General features: G+C 33.5%; 1 protein-coding gene and 1 pseudogene across 1 annotated transcript in view; one reads left to right on the top strand and one right to left on the bottom strand.

The window, feature by feature from the left end:
- The window catches only part of ARHGAP24 (Rho GTPase activating protein 24), a 464,137-nt gene that overhangs the window by 8,870 nt on the left and 439,697 nt on the right, over nucleotides 1-15,570 (top strand). The window lies entirely within an intron of this gene.
- On the bottom strand, nucleotides 2,724-2,842 carry LOC111737355 (annotated as a pseudogene).

The raw sequence follows: 15,570 nt of genomic DNA, 5'->3' as shown, positions 1-15,570 counted from the left end.
CCAAACCCCTTTCCCTTTGGTAACCATCATATCTTGTCTGTGTCTATGAGTTTGTTTTATTTGTTCATTTGTTGCTTTCTGTTTTATATCCCACATATGAGTGGAATTGTGTGGTTCTTATCCTTTTAATTAGAGAAAGAAATTAAATTGAATTATAGTTGACATTCAATAAGGTCATCTCATTCCTGCTCTACACAGTTTTTTCTATTTTTTTTTCCATTTTTAAAAAAATTATTTATTTTTATTATGTGACATTGGTTAATGAAATCCAGTAAGTTTCAGGTGTACAAATCAACAGTAAGGCATATATATATTGCTTTGTGTGTTCACCGCCCATAGTTAGATTTCTTTCTGTCACTACATATTTGACCCCTTTTATCCCATCTACTTCCCTCCTTCCCCCTCCCACCCTACCCTCTGGTAACCACTAGTTTATTGTTCATGTTCATGAGTCTCTGTTTGTTTGCCTGTTTGTTGCTTTTAGGTTTATATTCCACATAAAAATGATATCATGTGATTTTCAACTTTTTCTGTCTGGCTTATTTCACTTGGCATAATTATCTCAAGGTCCATCCATGTTGTCGCAAATGGCAGTATTTCATCTCTTCTTATGGCTAATATTCCATTGTATATATGTACCATAGCTTCTTTATCCAATCATCTATCATAGGACACTTCAGTTGCTGCCATGTCCTGACCACCTTGAATAATGTGGCTATGAATATCGGTGTGCAAATATCTTTTCGGATATGAGTTTTCAAGTCTTTGAGGTAAATACCCAGTAGAGAGTTGCTGGATCATATGGTAGATAAATTCTTAGTTTTTCCATAGTGGCTGAACCAATTTGCAGTCCCACCAGCAGTGTATGAGGGTTTTTTTTAACTCCACACCCTCTCCAACACTTGTTATTACTTGTCCTGTTGATTATAGTTATTCTAACAGGTGTGAGATGATATCTCATTGTGGTATCTCTATACAAGATAACTGCATATACTTTATTTCACCTAATTTTCACAATAACCTGCTAGGTTTTATCACTCCATTTTACAGATATACAAACTAGAATTCAAAGATGACACAGATAATAAATGTGAAGTCAAGACTGAACTCTTCTGATTCTTCATCCCGCACCTATTTCGGTATACCATTGCCTTTCTGAGGGAAACATATCACCCTGTTTATTTTTCCTTGTGCTTAAGAGCATAAACCCTTGGACAACTGGAAAGTTAGAAGATATAAAAGAACAAGGAGACTTTTTCCTAATACCTAGCGATGTTGAGCATCTTTTCATATATTTGTTGGCCATTTGTATGTCCTCTAGGGAAAAGTGTCTGTTCAGGTCTTCTGCCCATTTTTTGATTGGATCATTTGTGGTTTTTTTGTTGTTGTTATTGAGTTGTATGAATTCTTTGTATATTTTGGAAATTAGGCCCTTATTGGAGGCGTTGCTTGCAAATATATTTTCCCATTTGGATGGCTGTCTCTTTACTTTGTTGATGGTTTCTATTGCTGAGCTGAAGCTTTTTAGTTTGATGTAGTCCCGTTTATTTATTTTAGCTTTTACTTCCCTTGCTTTTGAGGTCAAATTCATAAAATTCTCTTTAAGTCCAAGGTCCTTGAGTTTCATTCCTGTGTTTTCCTCTATGCATTTTATTGTTGCAGGTCTTATATTCAGGTCTTTAATCCGTTTTGATTTAACTTTGGTGTGTGGTGATAGACAACAGTCTAGTTTCATTCTTTTGCATGCGGCTTTCCAGTTTTCACAGCACCATTTATTGAAGAGACTTTCCTTGCTTCACTGTATGTTTTTGGCTCTTTTGTCAAAAATTATTTGTCCATATAAGTATGAGCTTACTTTTCTGGGCTCTCGATTCTGTTCCACTGGTCTGTGTGTCTGTTTTGCTGCCAATATCATGCCGTTTTGATTACTGTCGCTTTGTAGTATAATTTGAATTTGGGCAGAGTGATGCTCCAGCTTCATTTTTTTTCCTCAGGATGGCTTTGGCAGTTTGGGGTCTTTTGTGCTTCCATACAAATCTGATGATTTTTTTGGTTCTGTTTCTTTAAAAAATGCCGATGGGATTTTGATGGGGATTGCATTAAATCTGTATAATGCTTTAGATAATAAAGTCATTTTAACTAGGTTAATTCTTCCAATCCAAGAACATGGAATATCTTCCCATTTATTTGTATCTTCTTCAATTTCTTTTAATAGGATCTTGTAGTTTTCATTATATAGGTCCTTCACATGTTTCGTTAAATTTATTCCTAGGTATTTTATTCTTTTTGTTGCAATTGCAAAAGGAGTTATTTTTTCCACTTCTTTTTCTGATAATTCATAATTAGAGTATAAGAATGCTATGGATTTTTGAACATTGATTTTGTATCCAGAAAATTTACTGTATTTGCTTATTGGGAAAACTGAAACTTGGAGAGGTTTAGTAACTTATCAAAATCACACAGCCACTAAGTGGTAGATCTGGGATTCAAAACTAAAATACCTCACTTTAAGCGAGCAATCTTTACCATTATGTTCAAGAATTAGACCTGTGTTCCAACCTGGTTCTGATATGCATAAACCTTGTGACCCTGGGGAAGTTGCATTAGCCTTGGACCACAGATTTCTTTTTTCTTTTCTTTTTTTTAGGCGAGGCAACCCTTGGTTGACCTCACAGATTGCAAGGACCTTGTCAGCTTACAATTCCTTATTTTTTTACTTTTTATGCCTACGGCACCTGGTCTTCCTAGGTAGTCTCCTATCCAAGTATTAACCAAGCCCAACCCTGTTTAGCTTCTGAGATCAGATGGGATCTGGCTTGTTCAGGGTAGCATGGCTATAGGCAAGGAACACAGATTTCCTTTCTGTTAATATGAGTTTTTAATAATACTTATTTCATAACATTATTATGCATTTTTAATTTATGAATTGAGTAATGCCTGGAAAGAGACTGGAAGGGTATCTGGCACCTAGTAAGTATCAATACATGTCAACAGTTATTATTATTAACTTAAATGATGAACATGGAATCCTGAGCAGTATTTTTCAAACTGTAGGTCTTCATCTATCAGGGGTCATGAAATCAAATTAGTGGTTCATGACCAATGCTATTCAGTGAAAAGGAATAAAATAGAATAGAATAGAAATAAATTGGCGTTCATTATATGTAGTAAAAAAAAATTGTTTCTTATGTTTTAATTTATGTTTGTGTGTGTGTGTGCGTGCGCGCGCACATTTTGAACATTGGGTAAAAATGAAAAATGTGCTTCTGATTATTAATAGCTGTCAGAAAAAAAGTACTTCTAAAAATCTTGTGAAGTAGCATTTTTCAAAGTGTAGTCCCAGAACCTGCAGCATCATTTTCATCTGAGAACTTGATAGAAATGCAAATTGTTGAGCCCCACCGGGAGCCATCCTTTTGCATTTTAGCAAGGCCTCCAGGTGATTAAGGACAATTACATATTCAAAATTGGCACTTGGAAACCATGAAAAAATTAGATAAGGGTACATTAAATTACTTACGAGTGGTTAAAAGTACATGTTTTATTGTTTGACGTAAAGCTTTTTATTCTCCACAAAATGCTGTCCTGTGTTGTATGACTGGTTTTGTGTAGTTGTTTCCTCTATTTTCTATGCTACTTGCTCATAGTGCAGGTGGGTAAGTCCCACAGATGTCAATTAGTTTATATGTAGACGGACACTCAGTAGTTAGATACTGTACTTTCTTCTAGAACTACAAAATAAAAACTGACATTCTTTTTGAGTAGCCCTGAGACCTAAATATTGAATTTGTGTTCAGTTTGAAACATTTTAATGATAATAATCCAGATGCCTGAACAGCTGTAAAATTAGGAATGAAATTAAGAATTTAAAAACTGCATTTAATATTTTATTAATTGAGATATTTATTTTGAAAAACACGTATAATCAAGAAGATATTGCCAGTCAAATTAATGTGAAAGTAATGCTGAGATAAAAAATCTGTTTGGAAAAATGGAAGTGATAACAGTTTTTATACTGGGAATTTTTTCCCTTCAAAGAAAACAATGAATGTTTTTAAGATCTTTATTGATTGTATACCATTACTTTAAAGAGAGAGCAGGTAATGTTGCACTGACCAGCCTTTGTTCATTATTGCATTTAAAGTAATTTACTGTGGTATTTGGTTTTTGGTTGGAGGATGTATTTACTTTAAGACTTAAAAGTAGCCTCTTTGCAAATACAGCATCCAGATTCACTAGAGAAGACTTGAGGACTTTCTTTTCCATTTAAAAGAATATTCGCTTGGATTTTTAAAAGGCAGTTTTTCAATAGTTACATATTAACTTTTCTAAAAGTTATTAGTGGCATGTGAAAATATTTTTCAGGACTAAAGTGTTAGGAAAAATGAATTTGAAGAGTAAGAACATCTACCTGCTGGCTCACCATAGATAAAATTTCACATTTAAAGAGTAGTTTGAGAGGTGCTTTGAAAGATCCTTCTCTACTTTTCATTCTATGGTTGGAGAAGAATAGAAAGGGAAAACAGCTAGGAGGACGTGTGCTCTGATTCTACTTCTAGTATGAATTAGCATCTATGAACTCAGGCAAACCACTTAGTTTTTCTGGACCTTAGTTTCCTTATTTGTAAAATAAGGGAGTTGAAGTAAATTCTTTCTTAGATTGTTCTAGCCTTGAAAAAGTCTATTATTAAATGGTAGTGTGTTCCTTTTGAGCAATATTGATAAGAATGTGCCTATGTGTATGCATTGGCAAGGCTCACAAAATGGATGTTTGACCTTTCCTTGACAGAGTTCATGTGCCAGTGGGCTAGTAGTTTTCATTAGTTGTGGGTTTGTGGGCATGGGCAGATTACTCATTAGGAAGCATTTGAAAATTTTTAAGGGTGTTTTTGGTCATCACAATGATTGGATGAAGCTACTGGCATTTCATATCTAGGGGTCAAGAATGCCATACATCTTGCAATGTGTGTGACAGTCTCTCACTACAAAGAATTTTCTCTTCCCAAGTGCCAAGAACATCCCCATTGAGAAACAAACTAGCTAATGAGGTTAAAAGATAGTTTTAACTTCATATTTTATAGTTGTCTGGGAAATTGGGAATAAAGTCATATACTTTCTGCTGTTTTAGTAACACAAATGGAAACAATATCTATTCTTAGATGACAACTGGTGCTTATGATGCATAGAAGAGAACAGCCTCCAGCTCCCTGCACTATATATTATGTAGTAAAAAAACCAAAAAACAAAAAACAATCAGTAAAAATCTCAGCCTCATCTCTGTTAGTGCAATGTGCAAATATAACTTGAAGACATACTAGGAATAGTTCCTTTGAGTATGAAGTTACTAGTTTCCTGATGACAGTCATATTTTTAATGAAACAGTTTACAGAAGTTTTCATTCAATGTAACTAGACATTTCTTATGTTCAGATAAATGCTAAAATTAAGGTATTAAATGCATTGATTCGATTCTCTGTGATAAGACATACCATTTGCTTAACAGTTCTACGCATAATGATGAGTGACGTGAGTACTTCCTGTTCCCCCTCTGGTGCCTTCTGCACTTGGGTTGGCCTTGTGTATTTTGGGTCAGGTTAAGGATAGAGTCCATTCAGTAAGAATGACTCATCCAGGGCCGTCTCAAGAACTCTGGTAATGTTTTCAAATTTGAGATGAATTTTGCTTTGGAATCACTTAAATCACAGGACCATTTTCTTAAAATTCTTTCCTTTCGTCTTTCTTCTTGTGTTTATTAAGTCCTTGGACTGTTAATGTGTGAATTTTTAAACTAGTGCTTCTATTAAGCTCTCAGAGACTATGAGTATAAAAGGTGCTATAATTTTGTCTAGCAAACCAAAGCTAACTTGATATTTTCCAGGAGTGAAAGGGAACCCTTTCTTTTCCATTCTTTGGTAAATCTGGGCCTTATTATCGCTGCAGGAGAAGGGGGAAAAGGAGATGATATTGAAATGTTTAACTTTTCTTTTGAATTTGGTAAAAAATTTAGATTTAAGGAGAAGATTGAAATTATAGAATTAAAAAAATATATGTTTTGGATATTCTTTTATGTTCATTATCTATGCAAGGCCTTCTTAATGAACAAGTTGAAGGTTATATGCTACATTTCCTTTAGAATGAAATTATCAGACATCAGAACAAAAGCTCACTTAGAAAATAGCTATAACCATCTTACTTCAATTTTATAAAATTAGTCCAAAGTGGTTTAGGTGACTTGCTTCAGAATGCAGTCAGGACAAGGCAGACAAGGTCTTGCTTTTTGGTGATTGGTTTTTTTACCCCACTGCCCTAGTCACCTTTCCCTGAGACAACAAAACCCAAATGAAACCCCAATACTAAATTAAACTCCATTTAAAAATTAAAACTAAAAAAAGTTTTTAAATTAAATTTAAAATTTTTTTAAATTAAAAATTAGAAAACCAATTAAAAATTAAAACTAAGAAAATAAAAATTAAAAAATTAAATTAAAAATTTTTACAAATAAAATTAAAATTAAATCCAGATGTTAGCCTAAGGCATCCTATTCACATAATGAATTACTTCCTTTGGTCTGCAACTAGAAGGGTACTGTTTAAGTTCCATCTGGCAAAATTGAAAAAGAATCACTCATGAGTTTCTGTATTCTATTGTTTAGGTGAGGAATTATGGCTGAGAAAAGAGCATGTGAATCTGTAACTAACATTTTAAAAATCATTTTTATGAGTCTAGATTAACTCTGAAGGCAGTTGAAAAATATACCAGATTAAAATCAATTTGTCATACTTTCTATTTTTGGTTACATTTTAAGCTAATTCCTTGTAATAATATTAACTGTGTCAAATCCATTTAATATGAATGTTCTCAATTCACTGTAGATTTTCATTCAATTCAGTCTTCAATCCACACTATGATTGTACATTGTACTCTTATTTTTATCCTGTTCATATTCCTGAAAAACAAAAAATAAATAAATCTGATGGTATTTAACAGTTAAAAGATTTCACACAGAAAACAAAAACAAGAATTTTTTAAAAACGTGGGTAATCTCTAAAGAGATTAAAGCACTGCCTTGAGTCAAATAATCATTGAAGGTGAGTGAGAGAATGGAGGAGGGTGGGGAGAAGAGGCCTCAGCTCATGGTAACTGCTGTGTAAAGCTGAGAAATGGAGAATTCTTTTTGTGCAGTGCTTTTATTATCGCACTGTTTGTGGTCCTATCCTCTACTGTTTAATTTGTGGAACATTCCAGGGAGTATCCTTAGCTTCCCTGACAAGAGCCTGGGACTGGAGCTTGAAAGCATTGAGGAGCTCTTTTCCAAAATTACAGAGGACAAATAGAGCAAGTTGGCTGTGGGGCACATGGCTCAGCTGGTGGAGACAGACTCTTCATCAGGAGCAAAGTGAGACCTTTGTGCCACCGAGCTATGGGATGCCAGAGCATGCTGTTCCACATACCTTCCCAGCCAGTTCTGAAGTGTAGGATGCGATCTCAGAAAAATGGAGTTACTTCTATATCTCAAAAGAGAGAACGCTAAATGTTCAGACTTCCTTGAGACCTTTGCATGAAGCTCAGTGTTACATCTGAGACTCTGCCTCGAATATATTTATTTTCAAACAAGAATAGGACTAGTGGCTTTAAGGGTTAGTCCTTATTAGTGTAGCAAATAACAGTCTGACCTAATGCATAGCAGTAATAACACTGGCATCTTTTTTGTTGCTGTTCTCTTTTTGTTTGCTATAATAAAGATTTACTTAATGTCTTAGAAAGAACCATTAAGTAAAATTATATCAAACTATTTGTGGAAATGATAAGCAATTAGTGTATGATATCATTTATGAGCTGTGTTATTAATGTGAAATGCTAAAATAATTTAGAAAGAGTAAATAATATGTAAAGATCATATTACCATGAGCCTGGAGGGGCGAGAATGGAGGAGAGTGAGCGAGGGAGGAAGGGAAGGAGGGAGAAAGACTAAAAGAGAGACAGAATAAATACATGTGTGATGTTAAGGTGGAATATGCTAAAATTGCTGATGATATTTCCTAGTAGTCTGGGATATGCTGAATAACAGCTGGTGCTGCTGTTTGTCAAGGTTGTCAGGGAACAGATCCTGTGACTACTTAAGAGATTCGAGATTGATTCTGATACCATTGTTGACCCATAAATTGTAACTGCAATAATGAGGACTGTGTTTACAGACTCGGGGCAGGCATCAAAGGCCTCTGGCCTGTTATTTCCAATGAACCAGAATAAATTTTTATCTTAAATCTGAACTTTGATTTGAAGCAAAGATGTTAGCTGTTTTTTCTGGAGATGGCGGTTCTTTTACTTTGCAACTTCTTGTTATTCCATTGTTACATTTCCAGTGAATTCTCCTTAGAATGAGTTTGTGTAGGAACCAGTCTACCTGCTTGCTTTCTGAGAGACTGAATTTGGTGTTGTAATTGATTTTAATCAGAGGCAAGGACGCACCGTTATTTTTTTGACTGTTGAGAACTGTAGTAAACAATTTAGCCGTAGAACATTTGTTTGGCAGCATTTGGATAGTTATTAACCTGGCACCCCAACTCTTATTAGAATGATGCATTCATTACTCTACAGGTCTACGAGTATAGCACTGTTTGTGGTAGATAGGTGGCCACTAACTAGTATTTGGTAGCTTATTTGAAAATTTTTTCTGGACTGTTTTTTCTTAAAGCAGAACTTGTGGCATATTATAAAAGCCTTTATCATTGTATAACTTATTTATGAATTGTTTCTCCACTGAGACTATTTGATATGATTTTGAGTCTCAGATTTTTGAATCTTTATGTTTGTAGTCCAACACAAGTGGTTCTTTCTTCACACTCCCGATATATCTTTTATTAATAGGTTTGTTTAGTTTAACACATTTCTGACATTTAAGCATGGCTGACATTTTTTTCACTAGTGAGTGGTATTTATAAGGGTTGGTACAAAACTTGGTATTCTGGGTTGATCAATTATCCTATTATCTTGCTTTATTCTCTTCAAAGTTTTGACTAAATCAGGTGTAGTATTAAATGTCTTGCAATTTATCACATAAAAATAATGCTTTCTTAGAATAATTTTAAGTTGATAACTTTTTCATAATGACTTTTGGGTTTATAATTGTTTATTTTTTTACTTCATTCATGGCTAACGTGGTACATTTCTTCTATTTAAAGTGAGACTTTAAGAAAATAACAGTTTGTTTTCTCATTTCCTCTGCTAATTTTTGTTTGACTTTAAGTATCAGATTCAGGTCATGACTACAAAAATAAGTACTGGAAACTAGTCTCTTCTGTTATTAATTGCCACTTAGTATTCTGTGGCTTTTTCACTTATTTATATTGTCAGTAAACTCTATTTCAGCTTAAATGTTATCTTGAAATCACCAGGACTCCTGCAGTCTGTTCACACCTGCTTGGCAGTGTGGAAACCAGACTGAAGAGAGCAATGATGATGGGCAGGAGTCTCAAGAGAAATTTGGAGTGGGTTAGTTGTTTACTGGGGTCTTGGAGCCGGTGTTTTTTATCTAGACTTTTGCTACAAATCTACACTTGCTTCTTGGTCCAAGAAAGGCAATGGCCAGAGTACATCGTCAATCAGGAGACCAAATACTTTAATCCTTTTTTCCATATCCTTGCCAACACTTGTTGTTTGTTGATTAATTGATGATGACCATTCTGACAGGTGCGAGGTGATATCTCATCGTGATTTTAATTTGCATTTCTCTGGTGTTCAGTGACGTTGAACATCTTTTCATATGTCTATTGGCCATCTGTAGGTCCTCCTTGGAGAAGTGTCTGTTCAGGTCCTCTTTGAAGAAATGCCTGTTCAAGTCCTCTGCCCATTTTTTAATTGGGTTGTTAGGATTTTTTGGTATTGAGTTGCATGAATTTTTTACAAATTTTGGATATTAAACCCTTATTGGATGCGTTATAGGCAAATGTCTTCTCCCATTTATTAGGTTGTCTTTTTGTTTCGTTGATGCTTTGCTATGCAAAAACTTTTTAGTTTGATGTAGTCCCATTTGTTTAATTTTGCTTTTATTTTCTCTGCTCAAGGAGATATATCAGAAAAAAAAAATATTACTAAGACCAATGTCAGAGAGTTTATTGCCTGTGTTTTCCTCTAGTTTTATGGTTTCAGGTCTTACATTTAAGTCTTTAATCCATTTGAGATTATCATATGTAGTATAAGGGAGTGGTCTAGTTTCATTTTTTTGCATGTATCTGTCCAGTTTTCCCAAAACCATTTATTGAATAGCCTACCTTTACTCTATTGTGTATTCTTGCCTTTGTCATAGATTAATTGACCATATAGGTATGGGTATTTTTTTGGTCTCTTTATTTTGTTCCATTAATCTTTGTGTCTGTTTTTATGCCAGTACCATGCTGTTTTGATTACTATAGCCTTGTAGTATAGTTTGATATCAAGTATTGTGATAACTCCAACTTCATTTTTTCTCTAGATTACTGTGGCTATTTGGGGTCTTTTGTGGTTCCATATAAATTTTAGGATTATTTCTTCTAGTTCTATGAAAAATGCCATACTATTGGTGGAATTGCAAATTGGTGCAGCCACTATGGAAAACAGTATGGAGGTTCTTCAAAAATTTTAAAATAGAACTACTTTATGACCTAGCAATTCTACTTCTGGGTATTCAAAGAAACTCACTAATTCAAAAAAACATATGCACTCCTATGTTCATTACAGCATCATTTATAATAGCCAAGACATGGAAGCAACCTAAATGCCCATCAACAGACAATTGGATAAAGAAGATGTAGTATATACAATGGAATATTATTCAGCCATAAAAAGAATGAACTCTTACTATTTGCAACATCATGGATGGACCTGGAAGGTATTATAATAAGTGAAATAAGTCAGACAGAGAAAGACAAATACCATATGATTTCACTTATATGTGCAATCTAAAAACCAAAATAAAGGAAGAAATAAAACCGAAACAAACTCATAGATATAGAGAACAAACTGATGGTTGCCAAATTGTGGGGTGGGGATTGGAGGTGAGTGAAAAAGGGAAAGGGATTAAGAAGTACAGATTGGTAGTTATGAAATAGTCAAGGCAATGTAAAGTACAGCATAGGGAATATAATCAATAATATTGTAATAACTGTCTATAGTACCAGATGGGGAAAATTATATAAATGTCTAACTACTATGCTGTACACCTGAAACTAATATAAAATAATATTAAATGCTAACTATAATTGAAAATATAAACAAAAAAACGAAGAAACCAAACAAATAAATGAAAGATAAAAAAAGGTGTGGGCTTCAGAGTCCAGAGAACTGGGGTCCAAACGCAGATTTCATTTAGTAGCTGTACCTTTGGACAAGTTACTTAACTTCTCAGAGCCTATTTTTTTTCATTTACAAAACAGGGATGATGAAAACTGCAGTCTTGGCTTATGAGGATTAAATGAGACAATGTAAATAAGCTACTAGTATCTATTCAAAAAAAAAAAAAAAAAAGGACTTTGCCCTGTGATGACTGAGAGCCTCTAATGCCTCTGGGTGTCTGTAATGCCGTCTCAGTATCAGTAAAATTACCCTTAAACTCCCTTAGAAGTTTTAGCGGCTTCATGTTCTCAATTCTAATGACATTAAAACTGTCTTGAGCAGGTGATAGCTATGAGCCACCACATCAACAGCCCATTCACTTTTGTTCTGATTTAAAGTGATAGGCCCTTTCCTCTTTGAAGTTGGACATCTTGCTTCTATCCTTTCTCTAACCACTTTTTTCTTTTTCTCTTTCTTCCAGTTTGATTTCCTTCATTTTGTTTCTTTCTTTGCTTTATTTCTTTTTCACCCTAAAATCTTATCTTGTCCGTTTCCTGTTTTCTTCCCATGGTCTTTCATAATATTATTGTTCATGGTGTTTATCTGACTCTCTTTCTTCTTCAGTTACACATTTCCAGGATATACTGCATTGTTTTTCTTCACTTCGGGTGAAACCATGTACTAAATAATTCACTTTAGCTATTCCGAACTGCTTAAAGGAATTAGCATACAGTAGTCCCCCTTTATCCGATTTATCATTCCAGGATTTCAGTTGCCCATGGTCAACTTCAGCTTGAAAATATTAAATGGAAGATTCCAGAAATAAACAATTCATAAGTTTTAATTTGCTTGCTGTTCTAAGTAGTGTGATAAAATCGTACACAATTTTACTCTATCCTGCCCAGGGCATGAATCATCCCTTTGTCCAGCACATCCATGCCATATATGCTATTCGCCTTTAAGTCACTTAGTAGCCTTGTCATTTACCAGATCGGTTATCAGAGAGAGAGACTACTTTTACATAACTTTATATACATAACTGTATGTTGTTATAATTGTTCTATTTTATTATTAGTTATTGTTGTTAATCTCATAAGGTCTAATTTATAAGTTAAACTTTATGATAGGTGAGTGTATGTGTGTATGTGTATGTATGTATATGTATGTGTGTATATTTATATATGTGTGTGTATGTATGCGTGTGTGTGTGTATACATATATATATATATAAAGGTTGTATATATAGAGTTTGGTACTATCTGTGGTTTCAGACATCCACTAGGGGTTTTGGAACATATCCCTGAGGGTAAAGGAGGACTATTGTATACCTATTATTAATACTTCCTTTCTATTTCCACTCCATAAAACTTTTTTAGAAATGTAAAACCAGATAAGCAGCTGATTTGGCAATAATATTACATTAGTTCTTGTTCCAAACACTTTGGATTTGAGAGTCAGTTCTGATATTCTGAACTGTCACAAAATATTTTGTAAAGTGGGATAATAGTCAAATGAGACAATGTAGCAAAAAGCATTTCATGGTGCAAATGTTAGTTATTATTATTGAGAATTCTTATTGAAGAGGATCTCCATTCAATATCATAGGACATTTTAACATTTATATTTTTTATTTTGAAATAATTTCAGACATAAAATTTGAAAAAGTAGTGCAAAGAATGCCCATGTAACCTTTTCTAGATGTTAGCATCTTAAAGGTATCAAAACCAGAAAATTAACTTTGATATAATACTATTAACTAATTTATAGATGTTATTCAAGGTTCATCAGTTGTTCCACCAGTGTCCTTCTTCTGGATGTAAACAGGAATCATACATATTTTTAGTTGTTTTGTCTTATTAGCTTCCTCCAGTCTGGGACAGTTTCTCAATCTTTCTTTGTTTTATATAATCTTGATACATACACACACACACACACATATATATATATTCCATATATATGTGTGTATATATATATATATATATATATGGGATTCTATATATATATATATATTGCTGGTTTTCTTTTTGTAATTAGTAAGCATCTTGGGGAAGATACTTTGAGACTATGTAAGTGACAGTTTTTCATCATATTTTTGACCACAAATTTTTCTGCTTAAAATCGTTGTCATTGCGGTATTTTCCAAATGGTAATTTTCTGTTTTATCATTCCTTCTACACTTGTTAATTAAAATTTTTCCGTAAGAACGAGCTTTTCTTTTTCTTCCACTTATTTTACTTATTCAGTTATTTATTTATATCAGTATGGACTCATGGATATTTGTTTTAATATATGTGTACTAATCTATTTCAACTGGTATTTATTTTGTTGCTCAAATTGTCTAGTCTTCAAGTTGGCTCCTGTGTTCTTTCTTTATTCACTATAATTTTTAGAACACTTCTTGTTTTCTAGTACCACAAAATGCTTCAGGTTCATCTTATGCTTTTTCTGATCCAGCCCTTGAATCAGCCATTCAAGGAGCCCAAATTTCTTTTATTGAAAAATGGTATTTAGAAACCAAGATCTGGATGTTAGATGTTCTCATTCACAAAATAATGTATCTTTTTTCTCCTATCATATATTTACTTATTTCCTCAAACCTTCAATACACATAAAATACTTTCAGAGTTGCTAACTCATATCTCTGTGAAAAACAAATTTATTAACTAGACGATAATATTTGTGTAAAATTATTATTTTTTCTATGGCCTGCAAAAAATACTATGGAGGTATCATCTTGATCTGAATATTTGCATACTTAAACAAGTAATCTGCAAATCAAAGTTTTTTAATAGACTAATTTTGATATCTGTATTGTTACCGACGTGAAAAGGAAGCCTCATATTTGTAATATGTTTTCAAACTGCTGTGAAAATTGGGCAAGTATGCTGCCCACAATTAGGAAAATGTAAAGCCTCGTAGAAGCTGCATATCATTGTACTTGATGTTTTAAATGAATTTTTTAAGCTTTTGCTAAAATTTGGTTAGGAAATAGTATAAATAATAGTTTATTTATGGTATTATTTCAAGCCTCTTTAATTCTTACCCTCACTATTCTGGTTCTTTCACAATGTTCCCAACTTCACATTCTCTGATTCTTTTCCTTTAACTGTACATCGAGAATTGAATCAGCCTCAGTTTATAAAGATGGAGATCATGTACAGTTTTATAGCCTCACTCCCCATTTCTAACATCACTGAAAATGCTATGCCTTTTCTAACCAATTCTGTGTAAGAGATATCGAAAAAGACAAAGGGATTTTTCTTTTTTTTATCACACATACCTTTTGTCATTATAGGTGTGTATCAAAGCTTTCATGTGATAGAAAGGAAAAAGAAAAAACCTACCAACAAAGGAAAACTCCAAAGAAAAACCGAAGTCCTGAGTATTTGGTCGTTCGTTAGTTAGTCAAACCATTGAAGGCTGAGGTACTACTAAATCTCAATTAATACCTGATATTCAGGCTTTCCTCTTCCAGCCCCCACCCTTTAAAGAATTCATTTAACTTTAGGAGGATTTCACAACACAAATAACGTTCTTTTTCTAATATCCATAGAAATATTTGTTTTGTTTTCTTTGAGAATGTGGAACTTTTACATTTCCCGCATATAGAATAGTATTTCCATCAGCAGCACTTTAAATTCTCTCCCTTCTTTGGGAATCTGCATGTTACAGTAGCTCAGAGCACAGAGGCTCTGGCTTGGTGACTAGGGTTCTAATCCTTATTCTATCAGCTATATGATTCTTGGTTAAACTACTTAATCACGATTGGCCTCAGTTTTTTCTTCTGGAAAATAGGGACAAAAATATAACTTTTTTACATGGTTCTTGGAAAGTTTAAATGACCTATCAGATGTACAGTGCTTAGAAGCATTCCTAGCACATAGTAAGCACTCACTAAATGTTACTGCTATTATAGTTGTTATTATTTGTGTACCCTGCCTTTCTTTGGGTCTCATCATATCTGCATTTTCTAGACTACTAGATACATAGGTGTTTAAAATATATATGTACAATAAAGCGTAGGAACCATTGTTTTTGCATTATAAGGAGTTAAGACTAGACATCTGTAATCCCTTAGGTGAGGATGAAGTGAAAGAGTAAATGATATAACATTACTATATGTTTTTACTATCTTAATATCTTTAGTATTGATTTGTCTCTCGCGTATGAAATAAATAACAGAAAACAGTTTTCTTTAAGTTTCTGTAACTAAATACAATAAGATAAAATTTCATGAAAAGCCCCAAGATAAAGTGTGACC

This window comes from Pteropus vampyrus, unplaced genomic scaffold (genome assembly GCF_000151845.1).
Source record: "Pteropus vampyrus isolate Shadow unplaced genomic scaffold, Pvam_2.0 Scaffold25, whole genome shotgun sequence".
Lineage (NCBI taxonomy): Eukaryota > Metazoa > Chordata > Mammalia > Chiroptera > Pteropodidae > Pteropus > Pteropus vampyrus.
This window is presented reverse-complemented; position numbering and strand designations above follow the sequence as displayed.